Genomic DNA, 15,253 nt, shown 5'->3' on the forward strand with positions numbered 1-15,253 from the left:
GCGGTGGTATTGGGAGCAGAGTCAGCTAAGGACCACATCGGCGGTGATTGCAGGTGGGCTTACCAATAAAATGCTGAGGAATCTAGATTTAGTATTAGTCGCGCAGTTCTAAGTCTTTCTAAATCAGGTATGGAAACGAGGTGAGGAGGAAGAAGATGAGGAGAAAAGGCAGGAAGGTAACGTGTAAAAGAAACCGGTTTGCTACCCTGCACTGGGGAAAAGGGGTGAGTGGATATAAATTGGTAAGAGAGGGATGGGTGAAGTTAGTACAGTCACATCAAATACATGCCACATCACATCACTTTACGTCACAGTCATATCACGTAACGTAACAGCAAAATCATAGCCTTTCGATTAGGCCTATGCTTTTCATAAAGCGGAGCAGTGCCTGGGAGGCCTTCACCACAGACGATCGCCGTGACCAGGGACCTAAAACCTTAATTTCAGTGAATGGGCGTCCATCTAGGCGCTCCAGCGCACGGCATAGACGCTGTCTTTCCTCACTGTATATGGGGCACTCACAAAGAATGTGGCCTATAGTCTCGTCGCACACACAGTTAGTACATGCAGGGCTGTTTGCCATACCTATCACAAATGAATAAGAGTTTGTGAATGCTACACTAACCCACAGGCAGAACAGCAAAGTTTCTTCACGTCGGGGCAGGCCAGGTGGAAGCCGGAGCTTCAGGAACATCTTAAGAGTCGACATATTCTGAAGTCATGTTTATTCGAAAACCCGGGAAGAGACTTGAAGTAGGCAACCTGAGGCTGATATCGCTACGTAATACTAGACTTCAGGAATATGCACAGGAAAGGGAGGTAGTCTCCGAATCAATGCTGTTTGATGGGAAAGTTGTCCATGGAGGTCGTGATGATTCAATACAACGCAGACATCATAGACCGACCCAAATAGGGGGTGCAAGTGTACTCTGGGTCTCGATTTACAGAAAGCCTTTGGCAATACCAAACATGAAGTTATACTAAGTAATCTGCAATAGACTGCCCCTGGTAAGAGAATTTATGATTGCGTTAGGGATTTTATAACTGAAAGAATAGCAGCAATAAGCCTTGGAGACATCAGGTCAGAAACATTCAAGCTAGGCGACAAGGGCATCCCACAGGGCTTAGTGCTTTCTCCTTTCGTCTTCAACCTGGCGTCTAAAACTTTTCCAAGATTATTCAGGACTGTTAACTGGGGTTAAACATACTGTAGCAGTCGTGAAGAGAGAATAGAGGAGTAGAAGAAAAGGCTGAAGATGTTCGGAAACACTCTCGAGCCGGGTACGCAGGCGTTGCCCAGCTGAGCTCCTTACCTTCTGCATCTGTCCAGTGCTCCGACAATAAATCCCGCCTCGCCGAAGCCGTCGCATCGCTGGTTTCTTTCCCGTTCCCGTTAAAATGCAGAAGCCTACTGAGCAGTCTCGAACCGCAACCCGAGACCCCATATCCCCGTCTGGCGTTGTGCCGCCCCAGCCACGAATGCGACGCTACCGTTTCGAGAACCTTGTTCTTTCGCCAGTCAAGCAGGGGAAGTTGTTCATGAGTGGCCCACGCATTACGAAAGGGTGAACCGCTTTAACTGCTGGGTGTCGGCGGCTAAGCTCGTGAATGTCGTTCTTTTTGATGCATACGGCCTTGATGTAGTACGAGAACTGCTAAGACATGGAATGTATGGGCATTCCCTTGCAGGTCATAAAAGCAGTATATAATCTGCTTAAGGACAGGACGTTTTCTATCCGGATAAACGGAAAACAAATTGGCAATTACACCTCGAACAGAGGCGTTCCACAAGGGTCAGTGTTAGCACCTTTATTATTTAATATAGCAGTGATCCCTTTGGCGTGGAAACTAGCTAAAATACCAGAAGTGCGGTTCATGATATTCGCAGATGATGTCACGATTTGGTCTGTTCATAAAAAACTTGAGAGACAGAATCGGTATCTGCAAGAGGTTTTAAATACCATAGATGAGTACGTGCAAGATGCAGGTCTGGAATTATCACCTCAAAAGTCCAGTTACATTCATGTTGCCAACAAGAATGGAAGAAAACAATTGGCAACGCAAAGAGTCACAAATCAGGCATTGGAAGAGGTGGACGAGTTGAGAGTTCTTGGCCTAGAAATTCACAAATCCGGCAAAGGAACACTATGGCTTCATAAGGTGAAAAAAGTAGCTGCGACTTCCTTACACTTGATAAAACACATTTCGTCTAGGGGAGGAGGAGCTCGAGCGGACATGGCAAGACGTCTTGTACAATCAGTGTTACAGCCGAGGATACTATACCAGGCCCAATTCCAAAGACTCACGAGGCGGCAATGGGCGAAATTGGAAACAAAAAATAGCAACGCAATGCGCACTATCACGGCCTTACCAAAACTTACCCCTATCCATATTCTCCAAGAGTTTGCACAGATAAATACGTTGACAGAATTAATTGAACGAGAGGCAACAAGGGATATGAAGCGAAAGTACGTTATGCCCATAGCATCCTTGTACAACGAGGTGGCAGTTCAAACACCATAAAAGGCTGACCCCCCTCCGTGGGAATTCACGACTGTTACGACAAACAAGACCACTCGGCTTCGTCGCAAAGAAAAGCTGACATCTCGACCTCTGGTTGATGCACTTCCAGGTACCTGTATTGCATATACGGACGCATCAATTATAGAAAATGGTGGTAGAACAGCAGCTTCTAGTCCAACACACAGCGAACTAAAGGTACATAAAGAATATATTTCAGAATATCCGGACCCGTTTGTGATGGAACTCTATGCAATCTGCGATGCTATGGAGGCCATAAATAAAATAGATTAGATAACAGAAGCCCACATCTATACAGACTCTTTAGCCGCCATAAAACAACTGAAGAAAGTGACGAAGACGCTATGCGTTACCCAGGAAATCCACGCACTCAATAAAAAACAGAGATAAGCATCCAGATACATTGGACGCAAGAAAATGTTGAGAACGCTGAGCAGAGAAAAGTTGACCACCTCACACACGAAGTTCCAAACTCTAATGCGCCCCCCACCAGGCTCCCTTTCGATGCCCGCTCCGCTGTTCCCATCTTAGCATCCTCTTTAAAGAAAAGTACACGTGCCCTCATTCCCCCGTGTACATTCCCACTCCCTCGTAACTCAACGAGATTGGAGGAGGTTTCCCTTAGAAGGATAAGAACTGGGGCGGCCCTTACCCCGTCGGTAAAATGCCGATGGGAATCGCAAGCAGACATCGGACCAACGACATGCTTGAAGTGTTCCACACCAGCTGCAGAGGTGGATGTTCGCCACCTGCTATGGACTTGTGCAGGGACAAGAGCATGAAGGACACAGGTTCTGCGCGAAGTGGGACTAACCACAACAAGGGAAGAGGACTTTTCTAAATGGCTCACCGACAACGCTAAGAGCGGGAGCCTGCTCCGGTTCCTCACGGAAAATCATTTACATGAGTTTATATAATATGCCTTATGGCAAGCTTGCGTACAAAAAAAAAAGCTGCTAAGACTGCCTGACCATTTTGGAGAGTTTGGTAGAGAGAGAGAGAGAGAGAGAGAGAGAGAGAGAGAGAGAGAGAAACATTTATTATGAGTAGGCGGGAAATATTACGCCCTAGGTTGGCAGCCTCCTCAGTCCAGGAATCCGTGGACCCGAGCCATCTCCCGAGTCCGGCTGACCAGACTACACTGATCCTCCAGGCTGGGGATTGACAGAGTCTCCTACTGCTCTTCGGTTATGGCCATGGTGGTTATAGTACCAGTTGGTCCCTTGCATCCCCACACCATATGTTGAAGGGTGTTTGGTACGTTGCAAAATGGGCATTCATATCTGTAGGTGGTGGGTGAGATTCTGTGTAGTAAGGTGCCGTGGTCGTGGCTGTTAGTCTGGATTTTTCAGAGGGTGACTGCTTCTCTGGTTAGTAGAAGCCATCAAATATTATTTCGGCAATCCAAGTGCGAAGAAGAAACAGACCGAGCAGACACTTGCCTGGAAGGCAAAGGCAGCAGGTGAAACTTCTACCACCTACATCGAGGCAAAACTCAAGTTAATCAAGACCGTAAACAGTCGGATGACTGAGGAAGATAAGGAGGCCATCTGCTCAAGGGCACTGTGGAAGACGTGTACCAATTCCTAATTGCCAAGGAAAACTTGAGTCCAGTCACGGACGTTATTCGACACTGCTGGACATTTGAGGCACTAAAAACTCACCGCATTATAAGTTTCGACGGCTGGCAAATGTTACCACCGTGGTCAGTGTCGATGAATCTCTATATCAAAGTCTTCTGTGTGCCATCCGTGAAATTACTCAGGTTGAGATGTCACGACGTGAGCAGCTTGCCAGGCCCTCTGACCTCGCATATGACGCATACGCTTTTCCAGCTCATGCACGTGCTTGACCGCCGACGTCCAGGTATACATCAATGAATGACACTGACTTCGCCAGTCGCAACGACCGTATTCCTTGACCCAGACTCGAGCAGATTTACCAACAGTGGTATTACCATCAGCGCAGATACCCTCGGTGCCTCTCCAACAGTACGTTACGCCGACCGCCAGACAGCTACATCGTCCCGAAACCTACATCTGGATATTTGACGCGTCCTACATTGCAGAAGCCCAATCACACGGCGCCTTTTCATCGACCTATTCCCGTGAGCTACCGGTGTGGTGTCGCGGGTTACATTTCCCGCTATTGCAATCTGCGCACGCTGTTCTGGTGTAATCATGCAAAGGCATCCATCTGACGCGCCGTCCAGTCCTACACCGACACCTATAGGCCAGTGCATCCCACCTTGAGGAGTGGTCTCATACAGCGTAATAATATGCTATATGCTGAGGATATCACAATATAGGCACACACAGGCAGTGATGGGGAAATAGAAAAAAATCTCCAACAGGCGATCGACATTATTGTAGAAAACGCGGAAAGGGCAAGGTTAAAAATGCTCAGAAAGCAAATGCGAACTTCTGGGAATTCGAGGGACAATAAAAAGCTATACGAACGAGCAGACATTCTTCTAGAATTAATAAAGGCACCGGCAACCAGAGTGGAGAAAATCATAGTCCTGGGACTGATAGTCTAAGACAATAGAAAGAATAAAGAAGCAATAAATAGACCCAAGTTGAGAATTCACATGTTAACCAGGTTGGTAAGACGAATAGTCAACAAAATATCGAGAGATTTGTGCTGAATGGCTGCGGCCTTTGTGATAATCAGTACAGTGTACATCAATCCCTACCTCAAGCTAGGGCTGACTGAAAAGAACAGACTAGAGAAGATCATAAGACAGGAATATGAAGCAGCTCTGAGATTACCCCACAGCACCCCTACTGAAAGACTTCTTAAACTGGGCTCTACAACGACACCACAGAACTGTGCGCGGTACCTATAATCAATCTCAAGGAGGCTCAGCACCACATCCATAGGATTTAAGATGCTGGGTAACATAGGGACACTGCGGAATAGAATCCCGGAAAAAAGTTCATTTATTCACAGGTGAAACATGAATGGCAGGTCTGATGGAAACAAATTCAGGGACGGCGGAGGAGGAGGATATCGCCGTGGCAATGGTTAGCATCAAAGCTGTCACAGTGATTAGCGACTCCAAAGTCACTATAAACATTTTCGCGAGGGGCATGATCTCGAACCATGTGGTAGAAAAATGCTAGGAATTAACCAGCCCTTACACATAGCATTCATTGATAACGAAAAAGCATTTGACTCAATAGAAAACTTGGCAATAAGAGACATTGCGAAATCAGTGTTTAGACTAGCCGAATGGGAAAGTACTGGAAGATATCTACAGTGGCTGCACAGGAAGAATAGTTCTACATAAACAAAGTAATAAATTTACCATAAAGCAAGGTGTTAAGCAAGGAGACACGGTCTCCCCAGGGCTATTCACAGCCTGCTTAGAGAAAGTATTCAGAGACGTGGAATGGGAGCAGTTAGGGATAAGGGTCGTCGGAGAATACCTCAGTAATCTGCGATTTGGTGATGACATTGCCTTGCTAAATAACTCAGGGGATGGACTGCAACGCTTAATTGATGATCTAGACATGAATAACAGAAAAGTAGGCTTGAAAATCAATATGCAGAAGACTAAGGTAATGTTCGACAGCCTCGGGAAGGAACAGCAGTTTACGTTAGGTAGCGAAGAACTGGAAGTAGTAGGCGAATACGTCTACTTAGGATAGGTAGTAACCGCGGATTCGGACCATGAAAGGGAAATAACAAGGAGAATAAAATTGGGGTGGAGCGCATTTGGCAAGTATTTGCAGATTATGACTAGCAGTTTACTGGTATCACTCAAGAGGAAAGTATACAACAGTTGCATTTTACTTGAACTCCCCTGTGGGGCTGAAAGTGGAGAATAACGAAATAGGATCTACTTAACTTGAGGACAACGCAGAGGGCTATGAACGAAAAGCGGTAGGCGTAACGTTAAGCGATAGGAAGCGTGCAGAATAGTTGAGAGAAATAACTCGAGTTAATGACATTCTAGGGGAAATCAAGAACAAGAAAAGGACAGGGCAAGGCATGTAGTGCTTAGAGAGGACAACCGATTGTCTTTTAGAGTAATAAATTATAATTCAAGGGAAGGAAAGCGTAGCAGGGGTCTGCAGAAAGTTAGGTGGGCACATGAGTTTAAGAAGTTCGTAGGGGTCAAGTGGATGCAGGTAGTACCGGACCTAGTTCATTGAAGGAGTATGGGAGAGGCATTCGCCCTGCAGTGGGTATAGTCCCGCTGCTGCGGCTGCTGCTGATGGCTTCCAAGGAGTCAGAAAGAATTTTAAGATCAAGACTGGAGCCACAGAGAGATGGAATAAGGGTGCCGACGCACTCAAGGAACATAAATTGGGGTTAGGCTGTCCAAAAGTAATAAAGAATAATACGCCTCTGCCCGTGCTACTGGGTACAACGGGCAGGAGAAATAAGTTGTCTCACTGCATGGTTCGAGGTTCCCTCAGTCGAGCAATGAGCCGTGTTGAATCCTCTAACTTCTCGAGAGTGCAATCATATTATTTCCAGACTACAATAATTATTTTAAGCTTGAAAGGGGGATATATTTTTCACCAGTCAAGAAGCTCAACATGAGACAAGACGCGCTATTGCACTGCCACTTTTCTGTTCTGATCTTTATGATTGCTATCATATATCGTACACATAAATGGCTCGAGTTCCCAACTAAACCTAATCCAGGGTGTTCCACAGGGATTTTTATTGAGACCTCTGCTCTTCCTAACCTATATAAATGATATCGTTAAAATACCCGAATCATCAGAAGTTATCATGTATGAAGATGATACTAATATGTTTTCACATCGCATGATATAACAATAGTCGAAACCAAAGTAAACTACCTTACGCACCTCTAGCGGTGGCTCAAAGAAACTTTACTGGAACTGAATTCAATAAAGACAACCTACACCGTATTTCGCCCGGCAAACAAACTATAAAAACTACAATAGCACTGAAATTTGATGATCAATGCCTTTCCTTGGTTAAAGAACATAAGTTCCTAGGCGAGTGGTTCCAGGAAGAATTGTCATGGACGCCACAAGTGAACCATTTAATACATGAACTGGCAAGAACCGTTGGTTGTTTTACAAAGTAGCCCAAAGAGCCCCCTGTAGGTAAAGCAACTCTTGTATAATTCACGTTTCTATTCAAAACTGTTCTATGAGATCGTGGTGTGAGGAACCCCAACATATACCAATTACAATAAGAATGTAATGCTACACAGGCAAATATTTCTTTGCTATGAAAATTATTATGAGTCTTGCCAGCTTTTACGCACTTCTTCGTTCTTAAATTACAAATATTGAGAGCCGACCAGCTTTATTACTACAAACTGCTATACAGTTCATAAAACATAGAAAGCTGTACATCTGCGACAGGGAAGACAAATCTTTTTCTCTATTCCGAGACTATAAAAGACGCACTCCAAAACAAGAACGAACAAGGCAAAACAAACATTCACATACCAAAAGGTTTTTATTATTAATAAATTAGAAGATGCAATAAATTTCGAAACTAATATAGGTAGGTTTAAAAGCACATTAAAGATGTTTTAATAACATCAGGAGTTCTGTACGGCGATTGAATATCATCTTGGTCATGTTTCTGCAGGACCTATCGTAGCATTGTATACTGACCTGGTATTTAATCTATTTCGCCTTGAATTGCTCCTGTGTTTATTACCTTCCTTTTTGTTATAAGTGTCTAGCTATAAATTTTATAGTTGTACTGAAGGAAATCTGTTTTTCATTGCCGTTGTACATATCGTTATGGTGCCGTATAGTGTCATGTTTTGATTTTGTTAGTATTTTATACACATTTTTTATTTATGTGCATTACTTACTTTTATGCAGTAATATGACTGCACTTCAGTCGCCAGACGCCAGCCTTCTTTAGCTTGTCGAAACTAGCACGCATGTACCCATCACAATAGAATGCAACTTGCAAAGCCGGATATGATCACATTTATGGAGCTCCAAAAACGTGCCGCCGCTGGCGGACGTACACCCAGCCCCTTCTTTAAAGCAGTAGGAGGCTATACTGGCCAGGTCAGAGCCGTTCGGTCAAGTTAGGGCCACTGAGGGGGCTCATAAGGTCGCCGAGAGCCACGAACTCGAAGACATCTAGTACAGTCCACACATAGGCTCAACACTGATAATAAATGTCGTCCAATCCAATCACCGAGGCCTGTATATATAGATATATCTCTATGGCTATTGACTACGGCGCTCTCCCCTAGCGTTCTCGTTCGCTTTCAGAAAACAATTTTGTGTGGGGATTTAGGCACGGCTTGAACCTAGTGATAGAGCGAAAGCTGTGAGTGTTGCCGTGATACACCGCCTTTTCAATCCGCAGTTTTTGACAGCGATGCTGTTCAAGCTGGATATTGTTCCGTCTACTATGCACAGCTGAATCTGCGCGCAATAACGACGTCACCATGACCGGACATGTCGTCATCATGATGTCCTATAATGACGTCATCAAGACCGGACGTGGTGTCATGCTCGATTATGACGGCATCATAACGTCACATGCGGTCATTTCTTGTCTAATAACTTGAACTGACGTCATCATGATGTCATATCCAGTCATGACGACACGTACAGTCATGACCGGTGACTTCGCCGCGCGATTCATGCATTATGAAGTTGACCACACCATGCGTCCAATTCAGGTATTCGTGCTGTGCCTTTTATTTGCCACTTCCTCGAACGCCGCACCACACAACATACAGATTCAGAAAAGAAAAGTAGCACCTGCCAGACTTCGCACACGACAACAGGTAGAAGTGACTAGTCTCGAAATTTAATCACGGATAACTTAGTGGAACGAAACGCAAAGATCATTGGTATGTCACCACCAGTCTTATAAGAGAGTAATCTGCCCTAATTTAAAAAAAAAATTTCTTTACGTTAGTCTTCCACTACGGCTCCTCTTTCTCTGTATCCACTTTCACTCCCACCCTCCTCCTTTTCCATACGGTGCGGTTGAGATGCCCACAGAAAAAGTATGACAGATACTGTGCCTTTCCCTTCATGTGTGCCGATTATTATTATTATTATTATTATTATTATTATTATTATTATTATTATTATTATTATTATTATTATTATTATTATTATTATTATTATTATTATTATTATTATTATTATTATTATTATATTCTTTGAGGAAAGGTAGGCGCCTATACTTTTGGGGGGACGTCACAGAATAGACGTCTACAACTAGGTCACGTTATCACGTTTTCGTATTTGTTCTTGAAAATTTGTTTTAAGGTGCAGTATCTGTCAGACTTGTCGCGGACGCCTCAACTGCACCGGAGTCAGAATTGGTCCACGTGGTGGTGGTGAAAACTTTTGTCTGGAAGAGGTGACACCAGAGTTCCGGTACCGCTCGCAGGCTTCCAGGGAGCCCGATGTCGCACTAAGGGGCAGTGGTTAGTAGACGAGGCGGTTCGCCGCTTCGGTTGCCAGCCGAACAATGTTGGCCTGTGTCTCCGGGTCTTCGCTATGAAGCGCATTCTCCCATGCTTCTGCGTCCTTGAATAAATTGTAGGCCGGGGAGAGGCTGCACTCCCAGAGGATATGTTTTAGAGTTTTTTATCGTTACAGAATTTGCAGGATTGGTCCTCCGGATTTTCAGCTTGTGTGAGGTATCTCCATCTGGGAGATATGTGGTTCTTGGCTTGCTGGCGGCGTCAGGTAACTGCTTCTGTGGACGTGAGGGACCTATCTGGGGGTGGATATTTCCGCCGTCCTAACTTGTAGTGTTCGATGGCTTCGTTGTAGGTCGCGAGCGTCTCCACCTTAAAGTTAGGTTGAGGCCGGCATCCCCCCCGGATAATGAGCGCTCGGGCAAGGACGTTAGCCACTTCATTTCCTTGTGTGTTGGTGTGAGCGGGGGCCCAGGTTAGGGTGATCCCTCTGTCTATGTTGCTTTTCGATAATATTGTTACCTTACAATATGTTCAACGCGTAGTGCGATATTTTGCTATTTCAGAAATTCCTTATTGCCGATTTGTTGTCACTGATGATCACCTTCGCGTCCGTATTAACGCACGCTAGGGCGATCGCCGCTTCCTCCGCTGCCGTGGCGTCTACTCCGCTTGTACATATCTTGCCTAGCGCTATTCCGGACCCGTCGACTACCACCGAGACGGAGTTCCCGTTATTGTCAAAAGCGGTGTCTGTGTAGGCAACTGTCTAGGGTGGCATTCTGCTAGTTTTGTTTTCAAGTGTTTGGCTCTGTGCTGGCGTCTTTCCGGATCGTGTTGTGGGTGCATTTTCTTGGGTATCGGTGAGATCGTGAGGGCTTTCCTAATTTTGGACTCAATGTGGAACGTCTGGTGTTTGGTGCCTCTGTTCCCTTGTAGTCCTACCCAGCTTAGAATTTGTTGTCCTGTCTCAGTTAGACTTGAGCGTTCGAGTTGCGCCGTTCTCGTTGCTAAGATAACTAAGATAGGATAAGATAACTAAGAGCTCCCATTTAGCCGGGGAACACGTAAGGTCATTTTCCTGCACGTAAGACTGTACCGCGTCGATAGCTCGTTATAATGATTCTATAATCTCTCCATTGGAAGCAGACGTCTGTTAGATTATATCTCAAACACATCATTCCATATACGCCGATGAAATCCCCATATGGACCAATTTCCTCTTTGTTCTCAAAGACAGAACATAGACGGAATTGGTCCATATGGGGATTTCATCGGCGTATATGGAATTATGTATGCTTGGGATACAATCTAACAAACGTCTGGTTCCAATGGAGAGATTACAGAATTATTATCATGAGCTATCGACACGGTACAGTCTTACGAGCAGGAAAACGACCTTACGTCTTCACTGGCTAAATCGGAACTCTTAGTTATAAGGAACAAACAAGCTTCACAGGCAGAACCAGATTCTCGAGAACCCATCCAGTTACACATTGACAATCATCCGATACCTCCGGTAGCCACGATCAGAGTTCTAGGAATGTTGATTTAGAATAATACGCAGAACACAGAAGCTATATATAGCTTCTGTGTTCCGTGGTTCTGGTGCGCCGGTGAGGCGCATTGCCACATATCGCAGGGGTATGAGAGAAGCCGAATTGTGCAGGATCATTAAAACCTTCATGATAAGCAGAATTATTTACGCCTGCCCGTAGTATCACCTGCGTCGTAGGGACGAAGATGCACTTAATAGCATAATTAGAACAGCATACAAAGCGGTCCTTGGCTTGTCAGTATACGCTAACTCAGATCGACTACTGCAGTTGGGAATTTTTAATGTTACCTGAACCAATTGAAGCCCATAAGGAAGCCCAAGTGACCCGCTTATCACGTAGTGTGGCGGGTCGCGTAATTCTCGACAAGCTTCACATACACCCCTGAGGAGGTGTGCGCAACCCCCCATTTATCGGCTGACATTAGTAGCAGACAAGTTGTTAAGCCAATAGCCAAAAACATGCTGCAAGGCAGACATGATTCCCGTAGGAAGACAAGGGTACAGACCCTTCAGAAACAGTACAAGAATGATCCAGAGGTAGTGTACGTGGATGCAGCTCCACGCATCAGAAACGGAGTATACGTGGCATGTATGGCCACTCCAAAGTCAGCCTTCATTAACGCTATAACATTTCATGCTAGCTCCATATGCGAGGCAGAGGAAGTAGCTATCGCACTGGCCATCGCGGATCCCCACACCAAAACTATTCTAAGCGACTTAAAGAGCGCCGTTCAAAATTTCGCCAAAATATCTGTAAGCGAGCTCGCGACGCGAATTCTGCACAACCGATATCTTAATCAGAACATCAATCTCGTATGGTTCCGGCTCACGCGAGTAACTCCGGAAACGAATGGGTCGACCGGTTAGCCCAAGGCTTAACCAACCGGGAGACGGGAGATCTATCGGAAACGGAGGCGCCCGTCGAGGCGCCGCGCACATAGTTTTATCGCGAACTAAGATACACGTACCCCTCCCCTCAACCCGATCTGGACCGGGCGCAAGCCACGACACTCAGACGCCTACAAACAAAGGCCATTGTTAGCCCCCACCGATTATATTTAATTAAAAACGGAGAATACAACCCTGCATGCCGGCACTGCGGTGACTGGACGCAGGCCACCCAAGACCATACACTATGGGAATGAGCCAGTAGTGAGTGAGTGAGTGAAAAACTTTATGAAGTATATTTAAGGGAGGGGGATGTGTAGGTGGGGTCCCTAGTCCGAGACTCCAGCGGCTGCCGCTGCTACCCGCGCACGTGTCACGAGGGCCCGTTGTGCCTCTAGTCCAGAGCTGGATAGGGCAGCCTCCCACCCCTCAATTGTTGGCACTGCATTCGGATCATCTGGAAGATTGTGTGGGCAGGTCCACACCATGTGGTGCAGGCTTGCCTTTTCCCCGCAATATTTGCATTTGGGGTCGCAGAACCCGGGGTGTATTGTGTTTAAACGGGCTGGCGTGTTATATGTACCTGTCTGTGGCGTGTTATATGTACCTGTCTGTTGTTCCCCTATCACACTGATAGGGTGTGATAGGGGAACAATGTACAGGCAAAAGAAGCTTCCTGCACTGCTTTCGCAATTCAACTATAGTTAACCAGAGGTAAACCACAATTATTTTTTTATTTAGACACCTGAACCACACAATAAAGAAATGAGGAAGGTGGGAAGGAGAGCGAAAAGAGAGAGGTGCTGTAGTGGAGGGCTGAGGTGTAATTTCGACCGCCTAAGGATTAATGTGCACTGACATCGTACAGCCCAAGAACGCAGCTCTGTGTCGCCTCCATCGAAATGGAGCCACTGGCGGTCGGGATCGAACCCGGGTACCCCGGCACAGTAGTCTGGCATCTTAACCACGGCGCCATTGCAACGGGGCGGAAGCAAAATATCTTCATCCGCACTCAGAGGCTTATGAAGACGAGGCGAGGCGTATTGAACAGCTCAAGGCCATTCGCCAACAGTTGGCAAACTCTGGCGTTTCAGTTCGAAGAATACAGCTTAATTCCGCTCCAAAAATAAGCAAGTCATATGATTGACTAGGAACGTAGGTGTAATGAGTATTTCTCGCGTGGTGTTAGTTTTCCTGTCTTTGTGCAAGGCTGTGAATGATGGCGTCAGTGACAGAATATAACTAACAATTTCCAAGCTTTCTCTGAGGACGTTTATCCTTGCTGATCGCTAAGCTTTAAACTTGAAACAGAAAATGACCCCCTCCCCGCCCTTTCTTTGCATTTTTATTTCTGGATATTTGAAACTTGATTGTAGGATGAACTGTTTACGCTCGTAGAATTTATGATGACGTTGATTTAAATACTCCGAAATTGCCCTTGGGACGTTCTTTCCTGTGTCAGAACGGTTTCCATTCAGTATCGCGCCGGTTCCTAATGTATTGTTTCTAACAGAAAAAAAACATTGAGGTATGTGGATGTAACATAGAAGATGCACAGATAAAGCTATTGTTTATGCCAACAATGAGGTCGCTCACCGCAAGTCTTACAGTATCGCTTTATCAATGTCTGCATGCCTTACATCTGGATCCGAAACATAATAAAGTTGTTGTTGGCGTTTTCGTGCTAGCATATACTAAGATATCTCTTAGGTTTGTATTGCCTCTCTATGTCAACCCTAGTGCACCGAGCTTTTTTGCTCAAGGCGGTCGCTGCTAGTTGCTAGAAGCCATATTGACTTCGACCGCTTTTGCTACTGATGCAACCGTAACTATTTTCTTGAGATGATGGCTGCTTGTTGCTATAACAGCAATGACTAAGGTTGCCGCTGTCACCGACACTGTAGAAGAAAATATTCCGGGATGCTCCGATGCGACATAGACCTGTAATACAAACTTAAGAGAATTGCACACAAATGACGTGATGACTAACCCTGACCGAAAATAGGCTCATGCTTTCGACCCATGTGTAATACCTTCAAGCACTGGCTGTTTGAAGTATATATGGCAAGTGTCTTCATCTTTGGAATTAATAATAAAGCTAACTGCGCGTCGTCTAATGGTATATAAAGGCTGCTATGCTCAACAGTCAGAAACAATATATGGGAGGAATAGGAAAATCGGTAAGGGCGAGCCTGAAATGCGACCATGCTGAGACTAGAAAAAAAACGTCTCAAAATGGTTTCGGAGCATTTTAATCAACGTGGACAAAGCTTAGACTCGCTTAACTATTCATTCTCCAAATAGTCTTCATTTCGTTAAGAGCAAAAAATACATGGAGACATTTTCTAACTCAAGTTTAAAACCTTAAATTAGAAGAGATAAACGTAGCCAGGGGAAACTTCTCTTAGGGATGTCGTCGCTTGAGCAATCTCTGAACAAAGCCTTGCACTGGGTCAGACCAAAACGAAAACCACAACAGAAATACACGCGTCTTGTTCGTTATTCAATTGTTCTTTGTCTCTCGCATGGAGACTTCCCCCGCAACCCTTGCTCATTTCGGTCTGTTTTTTAAATGAATTACAAGACAAGTCCCAGAATAGTGCTTACTATGTACGGTGCGCATCTGCACTGGAGAGGAAGCGAGCACTGCTGAATTGCAGTCAAACCTGCTCTCTGTTGTTTCAAATTATTCTGAAGCGCGAGCAGAACTGAACTGCCGCAGCATACGTTGCATACGACGAGGCCACAACTTGCTCTGACGGCGTAAATATGGCGTCATCGTGCGGGCTGAAAAGTCGCGACGAGGAAATCTGCCCCTCTCCCACTCCCACTCTTTCCATCTCGCGTAGCGGGAC

Source organism: Amblyomma maculatum, chromosome 11 (assembly GCF_055883805.1).
Source record: "Amblyomma maculatum isolate TAMU_Amacu chromosome 11, ASM5588380v1, whole genome shotgun sequence".
NCBI classification, from domain to species: Eukaryota; Metazoa; Arthropoda; class Arachnida; order Ixodida; family Ixodidae; genus Amblyomma; species Amblyomma maculatum.